Source organism: Papaver somniferum, chromosome 6 (genome assembly GCF_003573695.1).
Source record: "Papaver somniferum cultivar HN1 chromosome 6, ASM357369v1, whole genome shotgun sequence".
Lineage (NCBI taxonomy): Eukaryota > Viridiplantae > Streptophyta > Magnoliopsida > Ranunculales > Papaveraceae > Papaver > Papaver somniferum.
Window position 1 is genome coordinate 72,920,277 of NC_039363.1, and position 15,006 is coordinate 72,935,282.

At 35.3% G+C, this 15,006-nt stretch overlaps 1 pseudogene; it reads left to right on the forward strand.

The window, feature by feature from the left end:
* LOC113287981 lies at positions 1–6,247 on the forward strand (annotated as a pseudogene).
* The last annotated feature ends 8,759 nt before the right edge of the window (positions 6,248–15,006 follow it).

The window sequence follows — 15,006 nt, forward strand, 5'->3', positions numbered from 1 at the left end:
TAAAACAAACTCTTGAAAAACCCACCTATTCAGTACCACCACCACCTCCACCACCACCGTTAAAACCTTCTTCATTTTCTTCAAAACCCCAAGGTTGAAGAAACCCAGAAGAAATCTCTAAAATCTCTTCTTCTTCGGCTGATAATTTTACTGAACAATCATGACTCGGCGTTCCACACGATTAACTCGTTCCTCAACAAAAGGTACTTTTCTTTCTGAAAAAGAATCTGGATTCTTTTTTACCCTAAAGTTTGATTTTGGTTGTTTGATACTGTTTTCTCGGTTCTTGATTTGGATGGGTTTTTGTTGTAATCTTTAAATAGCTAAAAGGACTGAGAATCAGTGTGATGGTCAAGATGGGGAAGATTTTAATCCAGTTTCTGATTTGGTTGAATTTCATTCTTTAATTCCTAGTGATGATGATCAAGGTAATTTTATTCCTTCTTCTATTTTTTGTTCGGGTTTAACATTTGGGGTTCAAATATATATAGATAGATTGTGAATTATTAGGTTAAGTTTTATTGGGGTTTTCGTTGAAATTTACTGTGGTTAAGGAACTCAGTTGCTTATAGTTTTTTTTTTTTAATAATGTGGGTAAATCTGCTTTGAATGTAGTTGATGGTGATAAGAAAGAAGAGAAAGATGACAAAGTATTTATAAATTTCTTGGATTATAAGGGAAAAGGAAAGGAAGTACTTGAGAATAGTGGGGCGGATACTGATTCCGACCATTCTGATGAACTCGATGACTATTTTGTTATGGATTCTGAAGATGGGGAATCAGATGATTCATCTTATGCTCAACATGGAAGGAAAATCAGAAAGAAGGCAAAGCCTAGCAGATCGGCGCAACCAATAGACTTAGATTTTTCTGCTTTTGCTCAACAAGATGCAGAAATGCGTATGGATGAAGATGGAGTAGCTCATTTTGTGAACCTGAATATAGGGTTAGAAGTTCCAAATGAAGAACTAAACGTACATATGAATGAAGCTGGAGAAGCTGTTGATAATAATGCGGTTATTGTGCCAATGAAACGGAAAAGGCAGAGAAAAAGAAGAGGAAGAAAAGGTGAGGTTAGAGCACCATTAATTTGGGAGCTTTGGGAGGATGAGAATGACGATTGGGTCAGATGGAAGCAAGACCTGTTGACTCGAGTTGTCAGGATGAGAGAGAGGAGAGAGATGGAAGCTACTGAGGCACCTTCTGATCTGCTCACGCTCTATGAGATACCAAAAGGAGTGGTTAGCTTGGGCCTTGAAGCAGGAGCAGTCTCTTAACAGAGGGGGAATCCTTGCAGATGAGATGGGAATGGGGAAGAAGTCAAGCCATTGCACTTATTCTTCTCAAAGGAAGATGGCTCAAAACTGGGTTGCGAAACTCACCAAAATGCGTCAACTGCTTTGCCTGAAATAAAAACCACTCTTGTTTTTGCCCTGTGGTTGCTCTACTAGTGGGAGAATGAGATTCACAAATTCACTAAAAGGAGCATCAAAGTGTTAAAGTATCATGATAAGGGTAGACAGCCAGTATGCTGATAAGTTTCATGAGTATGATTCGTCCTGACCAATACTCCATCGTTGAGTTGGAAGTCAGAAATAAATGCCATCTAAAGAACGCTTGTATCTACTGTGGGAAGTTGTATGTTCACAAGGCCATGAAAAATTCATCTGAAATATTTCTGTGGTCCTAATGCTGTGAAGACTGCGAAGCAGTCGAAACAAGTGACAAAGAGAGGAAAAGAAGGGTCAAAATCTTTTAAATCAAAACAAAAGCTTCCTGTCCTAGATGGTTCAAGTGAGTCTGAAGGTAGTACAGCAGAGAAGGCTAGAAAGAAGACTAAAAAGCGAGGAGACCAGAAGTCAGCGCCAGGGGTTAGTTCTCCGGTAGCTGGTCAAGCAGGTGTAGAACAAGATTCATCAACTAGGAGATCGATCTTGCATCTGGTGAAGTGGAACCGCATCATTCTGGATGAGGTTAGTTTTCTTTGTGTATACCAACTATTTTTGGAAAGCATTAAATCCCATTGACCTTCTATCCGTCTTCGAACAGTATTGCATACGAGAATCATTTTACGGGGTTATGGTTGTTATGCTTGGTCATTCTTTTGTTGTACTTTGTGAGCCTGGGTGTTTTATTAATACTTGTATCTGTTTAGTACTTTTATGCAGTACCAGCGTTACCAAATAAAATAAGATGCATTAGGAGAACTTTATCATCTTAGCAAAACAACTATGAAGTGTTAGTTAAATTCAACTTTTCAGCATATCAAACTGCTAATAGTCATTTGTTGTTGTTGATGCAGGCCCATTTCATAAAAGAAAGACGCTGCAATACTGCAAGGGCAGTTTTTGCTTTAAAGTCTTCATACAGGTGGGCCTTGAGCGGCACTCCCCTTCAGAACCGTGTTGGGGAACTTTATTCGTTGGTAAGCTCTTATCTGTGTTCCATTCACTTGACAGGTGTGTGCATACTTTATGCTTTTATGCTGATGAGCTCCCATAATTGGTAATCAGGTCCGTTTCCTGCAAGTATCCCCTTACTCATATTACTTCTGCAAAGATTGTGATTGCAAAACCCTAGATCATAGGTGAGTGTTGTACAGTATGTTATGTTGGCTGGCTATAGTTGCACTTTCAAGCTTTAGTTTTTTGTTTTCATTTTCAATATTAACATAGTTTTAATCTGCAGCCCCGATTCTCAGTGTCCAAACTGTGATCACAAATCTGTGAGGCATTTTTGCTGGTGGAACAAGGTGAGCGTTACAGTGCAGAACATTATTTTGCTCTTTTACCAACCTGGTTGATAACTTGCTATAAATCATCTGGATCTTGGTTGAAAAATTGGAAGTCAACAAGTTGAACTATCGCGACTTAGAGCTCAGCCATGGTTGTGTGCATTGAGTTCTCCATGGATTAATATATTCACTATTTTCTCTTTTTCTCTACATCAGTTTGTGGTTAATCCAATACAAAAATCTGGAAACAGCGAAGAAGGAAGAAGAGCCATGACTTTACTAACAGGCAAGCTTTTGAAGAGTGTTGTGCTACGACGTACTAAGACAGGCAGGGCTGCAGATCTTGGTCTTCCTACAAGAATTGTAAGTTTTACTCTTTTGAGTTCTTGCTTTGTGTCCATACGTGCAAATTCGCTAGTCAGCTTAAGAGATTATCATTTACGTTTTTCTTTTTTTTCTAGGTCACCTTGAGGCGGGACACTCTGGATATTAAAGAAGAAGACTATTATGAATCATTATATAATGAAAGTCAGTCACAGTTTAATACGTGCGTAACTCCTTTCTCCTTTAACCATGTTCTTTTGACTTGCAAAATAACTAAGCAGCAGCACAGTCTTGTCTAATTCATTTTATATGAATATTGTCTAGCTTACCAGTGACTTACTCTCCCTACAAATACGTGGATTCTTGGTTTCCTACTATTTGCATCAATAATATATTCTTTCTGTGGAGAAGTTGAGAAACTTTGTTCTTGATGTGCACTATAGTTTTATTGGTTCCATGATTAACGTACTTGAGTTTTCCAATTTTCAACAATGTGTTTTCTCTCGTATCTTGTTGCTTTTGGTCCTCACCAGCTGCTACACAAGCAGAACTTTAGGAGTCGATACTTTTGGAAATTGTTTTTGCTGAATATTCCCCCACACAAGAATGTTGGTAATTGCATTTATTTTTTGTCGTGGCACCTCTTTCTGTGACATGGCTTCTTTATTATGCTTTTATATTTACAGATATGTTGAAGCTGGAAACCTGATGCATAATTATGCTCACATTTTTGATCTGCTGACACGATTGCGACAGGTAAAGGCTGACTCATTGATTATCTTTTCCACTTACTAGGTTTCTCAAGTAGTTTTGAAGTTCTGTTTTTCTTTAGCAACCTCATTTATGTTAATCCGTCTAATTTAGCTATTCTCTGAAACTTCACAGGCAGTTAACCATCCTTACCTAGTGATCTACTCCCAGAGTGCAGCACAAAGGAATGCGATTGATGACAATGGTGGAGGCAAAGATTGTGGTCTTTGTCATGACCCGGTGGAAGATCCAGTTGTAAGCTATTTGAGAACTTTATGTTGAATAACCAAGTCTGTTTGGAGTGTTTCTAACATTGTCTGTATTACTATGGCTCCTGATTTTCGTATTAATATTTTTGTCAGGTTACATCTTGCTGTGGGCAAGTTTTCTGTAAGGATTGCTTGACAGATTACTCGGCTGAATCAGGAAAAGTAACATGCCCTTCTTGTTCAAAACCATTAACTGCAGACTTCACAAAAAAGATAGATCCAGGGGACCAGCGCTCTAAAACAACTGTAAAAGGTTTTAGAAGTGCTAGTATCTTAAACAGACTTCGTCTTGAGGATTTTCAGACAAGCACGAAAATTGATGCCCTGGTATATATGTACACTCATGTTCTTTTATATGTTATCCATTTCCTTCTCTTTTCCTTTTCCTTTTCCTTTTTGACGTTAGAGTTTCTTGCAATTTTGTGTAAGTCGGATGAGTGCACTGTTACGACAAATGATTACGATAGTCTTCCTTTTCAGATCACAGATATTGTTTAGAATATGCATGTTTCTCAACCCTGAAACCTTAACTTTTAACAAGAAAGCTTGTAAAAGTGGGTAGCTTGTCCTTCTGCTCACATATGTCTAATTGTTCACAAATAGACTGTTCAAGTTAGTAAGGGGAAATTCCTTTTAAGCACTGTTTGTAGTTTCTTTGGCAAATAGTTCAGCGATAAAACTTGTCTGAAGGAATGCTACTTCTCCAATCGTCTAATAGTATAGAAGAAAATTAAATTGTATTATTAAATAAAGCACTTAAGTACATTGCGAATGACTCTCAAGGTACTAGGAGCTGTAAGATATATATTTCATTTCTTTTCTTTAAGTGCGCTTTATACTTAGTGGTGACTGTTGGAGACTATGGAGTCATGGCTCAGTTATTAGACTCTTTCCTTAATATTGATTGCAGCTTATGTTTATATAATGTCTAGTTGCCCACTTTCCCCGCTTTCAACGTGCTAACTAGTATTATTTGGACATTTTTCAAGCGAGAAGAAATAAGATATATGATTGAAAAGGATGGTTCTGCCAAAGGGATTGTATTCAGCCAGTTCACTGCATTCTTGGATTTGATACATTACTCCCTCCAGAAGGTGAAGTTAACTTGCAAGGTTTAATTTGGCGTTGTGAATAAATTAAAAGATTTTCTTTGCTAACTTGTGCTACTTTTTCAGTCTGGTATAAGTTGTGTCCAATTGGTAGGGAGTATGACAAGGCCTGCCAGAGATGCTGCAATAAAAAGATTTACTGAAGAGCCAGATTGCAAGATCTTCCTTATGAGCTTGAAGGCTGGAGGTATTGCTCTCAATCTGACGGTCGCGTCACATGTAAGTACTCTCTCTTCTGACATTAAGCTTCCATTCCGTTCTTGAGATTGTCTGTTTTTGGCTCAGTGGTTGCTCACCCATATTAAAATAGGTTTTTCTGATGGATCCCTGGTGGAACCCCGCTGTCGAAAGCCAAGCTCAAGATCGAATACACCGTATAGGGCAGTATAAACCAATAAGGTGGGGTTTTTTGTATATACCGCTATTACCCTACTGTATAGTCGTTATATCACTTTTCTGGGATTTCTGTCTGACGTTTCATCTATTTGTGTAGAATTGTTAGATTCATAATCGAGAGCACTGTTGAGGAGAGGATTTTAAAACTTCAAGAGAAGAAGAAATTAATATTTGAAGGGTAAGTTTAATCTTGTTCATGTTGGTTTGAACTGGTATTACAAGGATGATGCAGCTACATAAAACTGATACTTTTGCATCATGCTAATCTTTTACAGCACTGTTGGCGACTCTTCAGAGGCCTTGACAAAATTGACAGAAGCAGACTTGAGATTCTTGTTTTCCTAAGATGCCTAAGCATGAAGTAGGGCAACATGTAGGTGAATTCTATTTGATAGGCGACTAATTTTTCAGTGCAAATGGAGGATGGCCGTTTTTGGTGGAATGAGTTTTATATCTTGAACCCATGGTTATCTCTAGTTGTATAATTTTGTAATTAAATTTTGTGTACGCGGATCTCCATATAATTTTGTTTCAGTGCTATATATATATATATATATATATATATGTTTAGAACCCTTGTGATCTTTCTTTTAATGAGCAAAATATAAAACTAGTTAAAGGTGGCAGCTAGAGGCTAGAGCTGCACCTTAGAATGATTCTAGGCACATCTGGGAAATCTCAGCGGAATTCGTCTCGGTACATCTTTGTCTCGGTACATCTATCTTTGGTTTATTAATAACTCTAAATGAATATAGTTCTCGGTACATCTATTTTTGGTTTATAAAACTAGTTAAAGGTGGCAGCTAGAGCTGCACCTTAGAATGATTCTAGGCACATCTGGGAAATCTCGGCGGAATTTGTCTCGGTACATGTATCTTTGGTTTATTAATAACTCTAAATGATACCGTTAAAACGTCAATGATGCAAATTGATGGTTGTCAAATTGAAAACTGACAACCATAATATAGTTTAGTTTTCTTAAAAAAAAAAGAAATTGGGGTGCATTCGTTCCACACTTGGTTAACATCACCAGTGGGTACAATACGATTCAAGATTGGATTTGTAAATGGACAGATAAAACAAGTAGTATTCAGTTCAAGCACCATGAAAACATGCATTGCATTGCATTGCATACATCATGGGGGCTTTATGGAAACATAGATGTAAGAGTGTCTTCGAACATACTAACCCAAATGCACTTAGCATAACCAGGCATATAGAACAATATTTTCAGTGGCAGCATCTTCATCTTAAACTTGTTACCACTAATGCTGATTTGCAGAGACGGGCTACTATATTTCTTTGTTGGCAACCGCCACCAGAGGGTTACTTTAAAATTAATATTGATGCTTCTATGTTGCCTAACTGTACAATTGCGGGAATTGCCATTATAATTAGAGATCATGCAGGGCGATTCGTGGAAGCCATGGGACTCCTCCAACATGTCAGAAATATAAATCAAGCAGAAGCATGGGGATTCTTACATGCTATGCAATGGTCACATAGATGTCAATACAAGAAAGTTATGTTTGAAAATGATAACAGGCATGTAGTGAATCTCCTTAAAACCCAAAAGCTATATCCTCCCTGGCAGGATGAATGTATAATTAACAGGTGTGTAAGTTTGTCAGATCAAAATCCTTATTGGTCCTGTCTATATGTAAATAGATCTTGTAATAAAGTGCTGATAAAATGGCTAAATATGTAAGGAAAAATAACATAGCCAGAGTGTTGTGGTTTGTCTGTCCATCGGATTTCAGCACAACTCTTGAAGCTGATTGCGCATGTACTAGCTTATCATAATCAATAAAGCGCCTTGTTTATTGTCAAAAAAAATAAATATAAAATAAACAAACATACGACGGATAATTAGCCATCTAAAATTCTTTTCAGGGATGTTCATCTAAAATTCTTTTCAGGGATGTTAAGCCCAATACTCCGTTTGATGAATATCTAACCATCTTCCTTGTTCAATCTGCTCTTTTTAGATGTCTCTCCTTCAAACCCGATTGCTCATTTCTCATTGCATCACAATGAGCCAAACCAAAAGAACAGTAGTTCTTCATGTACCGTCGTATTGAACTACATGAAAACCACTTAGACACACAAAGGGTGGGTCCCACCCCAAAAGAAAAATATGGGGTCCCATTTTTAAGTACTGTTGTGAGTGCTTAGTTTTCATGTAGTTCATTTACATGGTCCGCAAAAAAATTTTGCCAAAAAAAACCTAAAAGTCAGATGTATCACTGTACCCTCACTTCTTTATTCTTTTTTTTTTCAATTTCTGCGTACGAAAATAATTAACAGTCTCTTTCTTGATTAATCTTCGCCAATATCACTATCTCCAATTCCTTTGGTCATTTCAACTCACAATCAGAATAGATTTAGCCTTATAAAATCAACTCGATTTCGATTTACCACTTGTATTTTACTCTTATCTATGTGTTGATTTTTTACTCTTATTTCTAAGTTAATTTTCCAATTCACCACAGACAATTAGAGATTCTCAAAAAAAAAAAAAATCACATGAAATTTCCCTAGAAATGAAGATATGATTAAGGATTTTTTTTCTTTGTTAATGGTTGTGAAATGACATTTAAATGTTTTCATTACATTTCAATTCATTCAGTCCAAATACATTAGTAATTACATTAGTACCCAATTTTAGGTTTTCTTTTTAATTTTAGATTGGGGGTTTGCATTACTAATTCCTAAAAGACATTTTACGTCTAATCATCCTATAAAATTTGTCATGCTTTTGGTACATTGAATTATTGATCCAGTTCTTTGAGCATATTCAAAAAACTTTGGCTGAACACTATTCCAACTATATGAATGTATTGTGTTATATCTGTTGCTCTTAAACTAGAGTATACATGTCGCTACTAATTACATTGTGTTGTCTATCATCAATTTTTTTTTTTTGCTTCATAACCTTGAATATAATAGTTGGAACGTAGCAACGGGGAAATGTAATTGATTATTCGAAACTCAAAGCATTTTTTCATCCACGCAGAATCAACTCACTTAGTCTGTTTATCTGCAGAAGAAGCAGAAGCGAAGGCAGTTAGAAAGACTTTAAAGATAGCTTTGCTAAGGAAGGATGTGAAGATCAGTGTGGAAAGGTGCAGATGTAATCATTGATCAAATTAACATGAAGAATTTTCAGGAAGATCACCACACTCAAACCCTTTTTGAAGATATCAAAACCGTGTGTCTGAAATTTTAGTTTATCTCTTTTGTTTATGTAAATCGTGTGGCTAACAATGTAGCACATGAGCTCTTCTAGTGGGAAAAGAAAAATTCTGACCATATGGTGTGGTCTGTCCCACTAGTATGGCTAGTGCCGGCTCTAAGTACTGACCACCGGAAGAATTAGTGTGTTCTTATTATTTGCTTATAAAAAAAAGAAAGTTGAAATGTAACAGAGCATTTCCTTGCAACATCCAGGCATGTTGAAAAGACAAATGTATTCTTTCCTTGCTACTTCTTCACATTTTTCAGGTCTTCAGAGTAATACTTGTATGTCTCAACATTCCTAAACTTTCTAGTCTAACCTAAACGAAGTTTGATTCTAGTATTTAATCAAGCGACTCTAGATGAGTTTTGATACTAAACTGTGACAACCAAACTTGACATACCAACGCTTGGTGAGTTCAACCGAGCTATGCTCTAACTATAAATCCGACCTTGATTGTTGGATAGGACTTGATTGACACTCGGACATTGGTCTTTGGTACCATCCAAGTTATTTTCATAACAATCAGGTTACAAATTTCTATCTGTTTGATTTACTAATTGTGTTGAAAAATAGATAAAGCTCACTAATATATTTTTTGATAGAGACTCAGTAACTTGGTGCTCTCGGAATTATATTGGAGTTTAGTCCATACAGATTGCCGAACAAAATAGTTGGGTGTGGTTGTTATACCCCGCGTTTTTCAGTTCTATATCTCTCTAGTAATCAATTCGAAGCATTTCCGAATAACATCAATGACACGTGTCACTGTTCCAGCTTATTTTTAAATGATTAAATATTAAATATGATTTATCATATCGCATATCAATTTCTCATGACGCAGGTGATGATGGTTGCAATTAGGGGTACAACATGCATTTAAGTTCTTGAGTGAATCTCTGCATCTTATAGCCAACAATTAATTAATTGAACCATTGCTTATGTTTTAAATTACATATGTTTAAACAGGGAGAACAGTTTCTCACCGGAATTAAGGTGCTACTAAGAAGATTTTTGAGTTTAACTTTTGAATGCTACTGGAATGAATAAAACCTGACAGTTAATATGGCAAATAAGTTTGGAGTTTCATACAGAAAAGTTTAAGTTTCACAGTTTTGGTCTTATATAGATTATTGTAGTTTGATTTTTGGAATTGTTGTTGGTTACGAATTTGGTATTTCATTAGTTTAGAGGACTTGTTTCTTGATTTTTGGATTTTTTTTTTGGTTTCAAATTTCGTATTTCAGTAATTTAGGGAATTGGCATGTAAAGATTTAATTTCGTAGCCGTTGAATATTCAGAAGATTAATTTATGGCCATTCAGATAATGTGAACAATGCACATTCATTCACAAAGTAGGTTTTCATGACCTTAAAATATTTACACCAATTAGGATATGCCAAGTGCCCCATTCCAGAAAAACCACTTCCCAAACTTCCTTTTTCGGCCAATAAAAAGGGGTGATTTTATCACCGTTGAACGTGGGAGCTCAGAAAGTTTAGAGCATGTGCCGTTGCACTATCAGTGGATGCTATCGACCTTACGTCTAGCTATGCATGTAATTTTTCACTATTTTATATAAGAGGAGTGCTACTGACCTACATCTAGAGTTGTATGTACCTAATTCTTCACTATTATAAACAAAAGGTGGATAAAGAAAAATGATCTACACTTTCGTGTTGAGGAGAGAACTTCTTCACCTTATCCATAGGGGGATTACCTTGAGTCCTATGTTATTTATTAAAAGACGTACATAAACACGGATACTACTGCAGTACCACTTTGCTTGGGGTGCCAATCCAATTGTAATCGATAGTGTGCCTTATATGGATTTTGGCATATGGTAGATATGGTTCTATATAAGTGATTATGGGTGTGCATGTTTTATCGTTTTTTGTTTTTGTGTTTGCAATGTTGTTGTGATCTATGCAGGATTTTTTTTTTTTTGATAAATCTCACAAAATTTCAATCATGATAAAATATAAATTACATGGACGTCAAAAACATCAAGATCAAATTTCAAAATACAACTAAAAGGTATTAACAAAGAGTAATTCTTGAAGAGAAGTAACAAAATCCCAACTGAGTTCCAAGCAATCCAAAGATTGAAAGAGTGGTTTCGGGATTATAATCCAACCATTTTGATAGAGTTTTTTCTTCTAGAAAAAGAAATCTTCTCATAAAAGGAGATCAATATGCCCAAAGTCTTGAATGTTGATCACCACACTTGAACTTTCACCTAAAATCTCTATTAAAATCACAAAGAAACGCCATGAAAACGCATAGATAATCTTCATAAAGAAGAAGGCACAAACAAAAAGGGGAAAAACACCCATAAAAACACCATGAAAATCTCTAAAAATAATGTATATTGAAGCAAAAACTTAAACTAAGTTCACCCAGATTACTAGTTAACAAAGAAAACAAGAAAAATGAAAGAAATATGCTCAGGTTCTGACCTAAATACACAAGATCTGAGCAGTATGGTGGTGAAGGTTTTTTTAGGTTTTTGAGTAAGAGCTAGAAAAAAGAGAGAAAAGTTGTATTACATAAAGTGCAATCCGAAAAAATAAAATGTGAAGTCATTTATATATGTCATATCTAGATAAGGTCCTTTAAATATATTCAGCTTGCCACTCAATACCTTTTTTTCTCCATTTAGAAAATCAGTTATATTGCTTTAAGTTACATTTTTTTTATTTGCCTTTATAGGAAACTCTAGCTTCTACGACTTCAAATTGCTACGATTGCTCAAGGCTAGACCTATGGGAGAAGTACCTATGGACTCTTATAATAAGGGATAAAGCATCAAGGCGATCAAACTTGGTGTACAAAAAATCCACTCATAAGTGAAGATCCCCAAAACTCCGTATTTAACAAAAATGAAATAAAAACCCTAATTTTTTTAACAAAAAGCCCACCAATGGTGTTAGAGCATAGCTCGGTTGAACCCAACAAGCATTGGTATCAAGTTTGGTTGTCATATTTTAGTGAATCAAAACTCATCTAAGAGTCGCTTGATTATGTACTAGAGACAACTTCGTATAGGTTAGACTAGAAAGTATAGGAATATGAGACATACAAGTATTACTCGAAGACCTGAAGAACGTGAAGAAGTAACGAGCTACAATGACGACATCATCCTTTATATTGAGGTTAGTAATATTGACTTGAATTGCTTCATCCCTAACGTATCTTTCAAGTCGTGCTATATTGAAAACATAACTGCGAAGATGTGAATGGATATTTTACTCTAGTAATGAGACATGATCATATGATCATAGTATTAAGGAATTAGACTACGAAGCATAACACTTATCTTTTGAACTTCGTAGATATAACATCAACATAATCTTATGAATGATATTGTGATTATGTGAATGGGTAAATATGAAGATTTCATCCTAGGAAACCATGTTTTACATTTGTTTAAAGGAAGTACATTCATGAACTTGTTTTATAAATCGAAAGAATCGCTAGGCTTATTGGTATTGCTATTCATTGCATATCTTTGGATTACCAATATGTGTGAGATGGTAGAACCGATCATAACTTGTTATGTACCTTGGTATAACCAATCACAATGCCCGACTTATGATTTGGTATGGCTAGTTTTGATTATTAGTGTAACCGATCCTAAGTAATCACCTGAGATGGTATGATCGATATTTGTAATTGGTGTGACCGATCCTAGTAATTGTTATGAGTTATGTAATAGATCCTTTCTTTTGTGTAATTGATCCTTGTAATTGGTGTAGCCGGTCCTAGTAATTGGTGTAACCGATCCTAGTGACTGGTTTGACCGATCACAAGAAATACCATGAGTATGTGGTAACCGGTCCTGGTAATTGATGTAACTGATCCTGGTAACTTATGTGATCTGTCACAAGCATTCCATATTGAGGTACAACCGATCTTAGTGATTGGTAGAACCGATTGAACCTTTGATCAATCACGTAGTTGTCTTGGAATACAGATGAACCAATTTCAAATTTGTTTGGAAGTGTGGTATAATCGATTCCAAGATTGTAAATATGAAAGATGATTTACAAATAAAAGATGTCAACATGCATTGAACACGAACATTAACTCGTATCTTTTATTTTTCAAAGATATTCCTTAATTACTCAAGTAGATCCCGGTCCGAATTAAATTAAGAATCTTTTAATTAAGGTTGTTAGTTTTATATGACCTAATTACTAGCAATTAAATGCGTATCTCTATATAGAGAATAAAAATAAGTAATGTGCATTTACTAATTGAAGATTTTCTATTGAGAGATTTCGGAAAATGTTGGACAAAACATTTACTGGGATTATGAAAAACTATTTATTGCGTATCTTGAGAATACTTTCGGTTTTGGAAATTCCTTGGTGTCCAAACATCCTTGGTCTACAAATACCTTAGTTTGTATTTTATCAAACTATCCTAAGAGCCAGGTAAACTTCATCTTTTTATTGTTTCTGGTGGAGCCGTCTATCCGGAGAGGAAAGTAACATAATTAGGCGAAATCTATTATGACCGCTCGTTTAAAGACTTTTGTGGGATCAAGAAGCTCTTCGAGTACCGTTGTGGGAAACTAGATAATTGCATTTTATTAGTTTTCGATTTATTTGATTGACTAAAGGTTGTTGAACTTTGATTGCACCTAGTTTGTTTATTCTTGAGAATCTTCTATTCTGATATGAGATTCATTCAAACTAGATCGAAGTATCGACCAGATCTTTAAAACTGTTTGTAGATCTAAATACATCTTGTGATAATCCATTGTTAACAGACTCTGTTTTGTGCGTGATTGATCACAAGAGATTCAAGTGGTGTTGTGTAGGTTTAATTGAAGATTAAGTAAGATTTGAAGACGAATAAGATTTCTTATTGGTTTCTCATATCTTTGTGTAGCACAAACCTTGATCGGATTGGATCCAACTAGAATCAGATTTATTCGACTGATTAGTTGCATGAGATCGGTAACACTTAATAGTTCTCTTGAGATCTATTTTGATTGTTACAAATCTGAATCTTATTACTTAGGTAATAGAGATTGGATTGATCTAACCAGGAAAAAGAGTTTATTAGATTAAACGGAAGAGCCTTTGCATATGACTTGAGATATATTTATCTGGAAAGAATCAATAGAGTTGTTACCAAACATATTTGTTGTTCCTTTAATGTTTGGAATATGATCAAAAGGAATTGTTCCAGTGCGTGCACTCATTGAAAGTCGGAAACGCAGGGATACTGAAGAAACTAAGTGAACTAGGTTTAGTTGCTTGGTCTTAACTATACGAAGTTGGTTTAGATTTTTTATAGCGGCTTAATTATGAGAGTATTCAATTCTGGACTAGAACCTAGGGTTTTTCTACATTTGCGGTTTCCTCTTTAACAAAATCTTGTTGTGTCATTTAGTTTTCTTTTTCGCAATTATAATTGTTTTTATTATAATTTAAAGTAAATTACACAAACATTAACTCTGCTTTACTTGATAGTGATCCTATAGAGTTTAGTTAAGTCCGAACCTATTATCAAGTAATTACACTTTGATTGTTGTACTGTCTCGATCTCGTATCCATAGACGATCACATGAAGTGTGAATACCGATTTGTTGTATTGTCTCGACTTTGTCCATAGACAATCACTTTCGGTAAGAGGACTTATAGGTGGATAAATTAAAGATTGTGGTGTATTTGGGTACCCTCGTCTTTTCAATTGGTATTAGAGCAGGAAAACACGATAAGATCTAATAATCCGTGTTTGGTGAGATCCATCCTATAAGAATAATAAGTATTTTTTTCATTTTTATATATGAGATAAACAATTTTTAGTTAATGTTTTTGGAGTTTAAAAGGAAAAAAACAACGATTACACAAAGCTTTTTGTTGATAAGAATTGAACAAAAATGGATACAGTGGAACCTATAAATGATTCAGTTAACGTGAAACAAGATGAAGAACCAACATCTAATAATGTTATCGTCTGTGAATCTACTGAACAAGCTGATCCATACAATGTAGATACTGATGGCTGGCTGACTTGCCTAGAAAAACAACTTGATGAAATTCCGAAGATGGTGACTCAAAAATTGATCAAGATATTGAAAAAGATGTGTATGTATTTTCTTCACTACTTGGTGCGGTTTCTACAAAAAGGCTGTCTACCTCAGATGTGGTTGGGGTTTTGCTCCTCTTT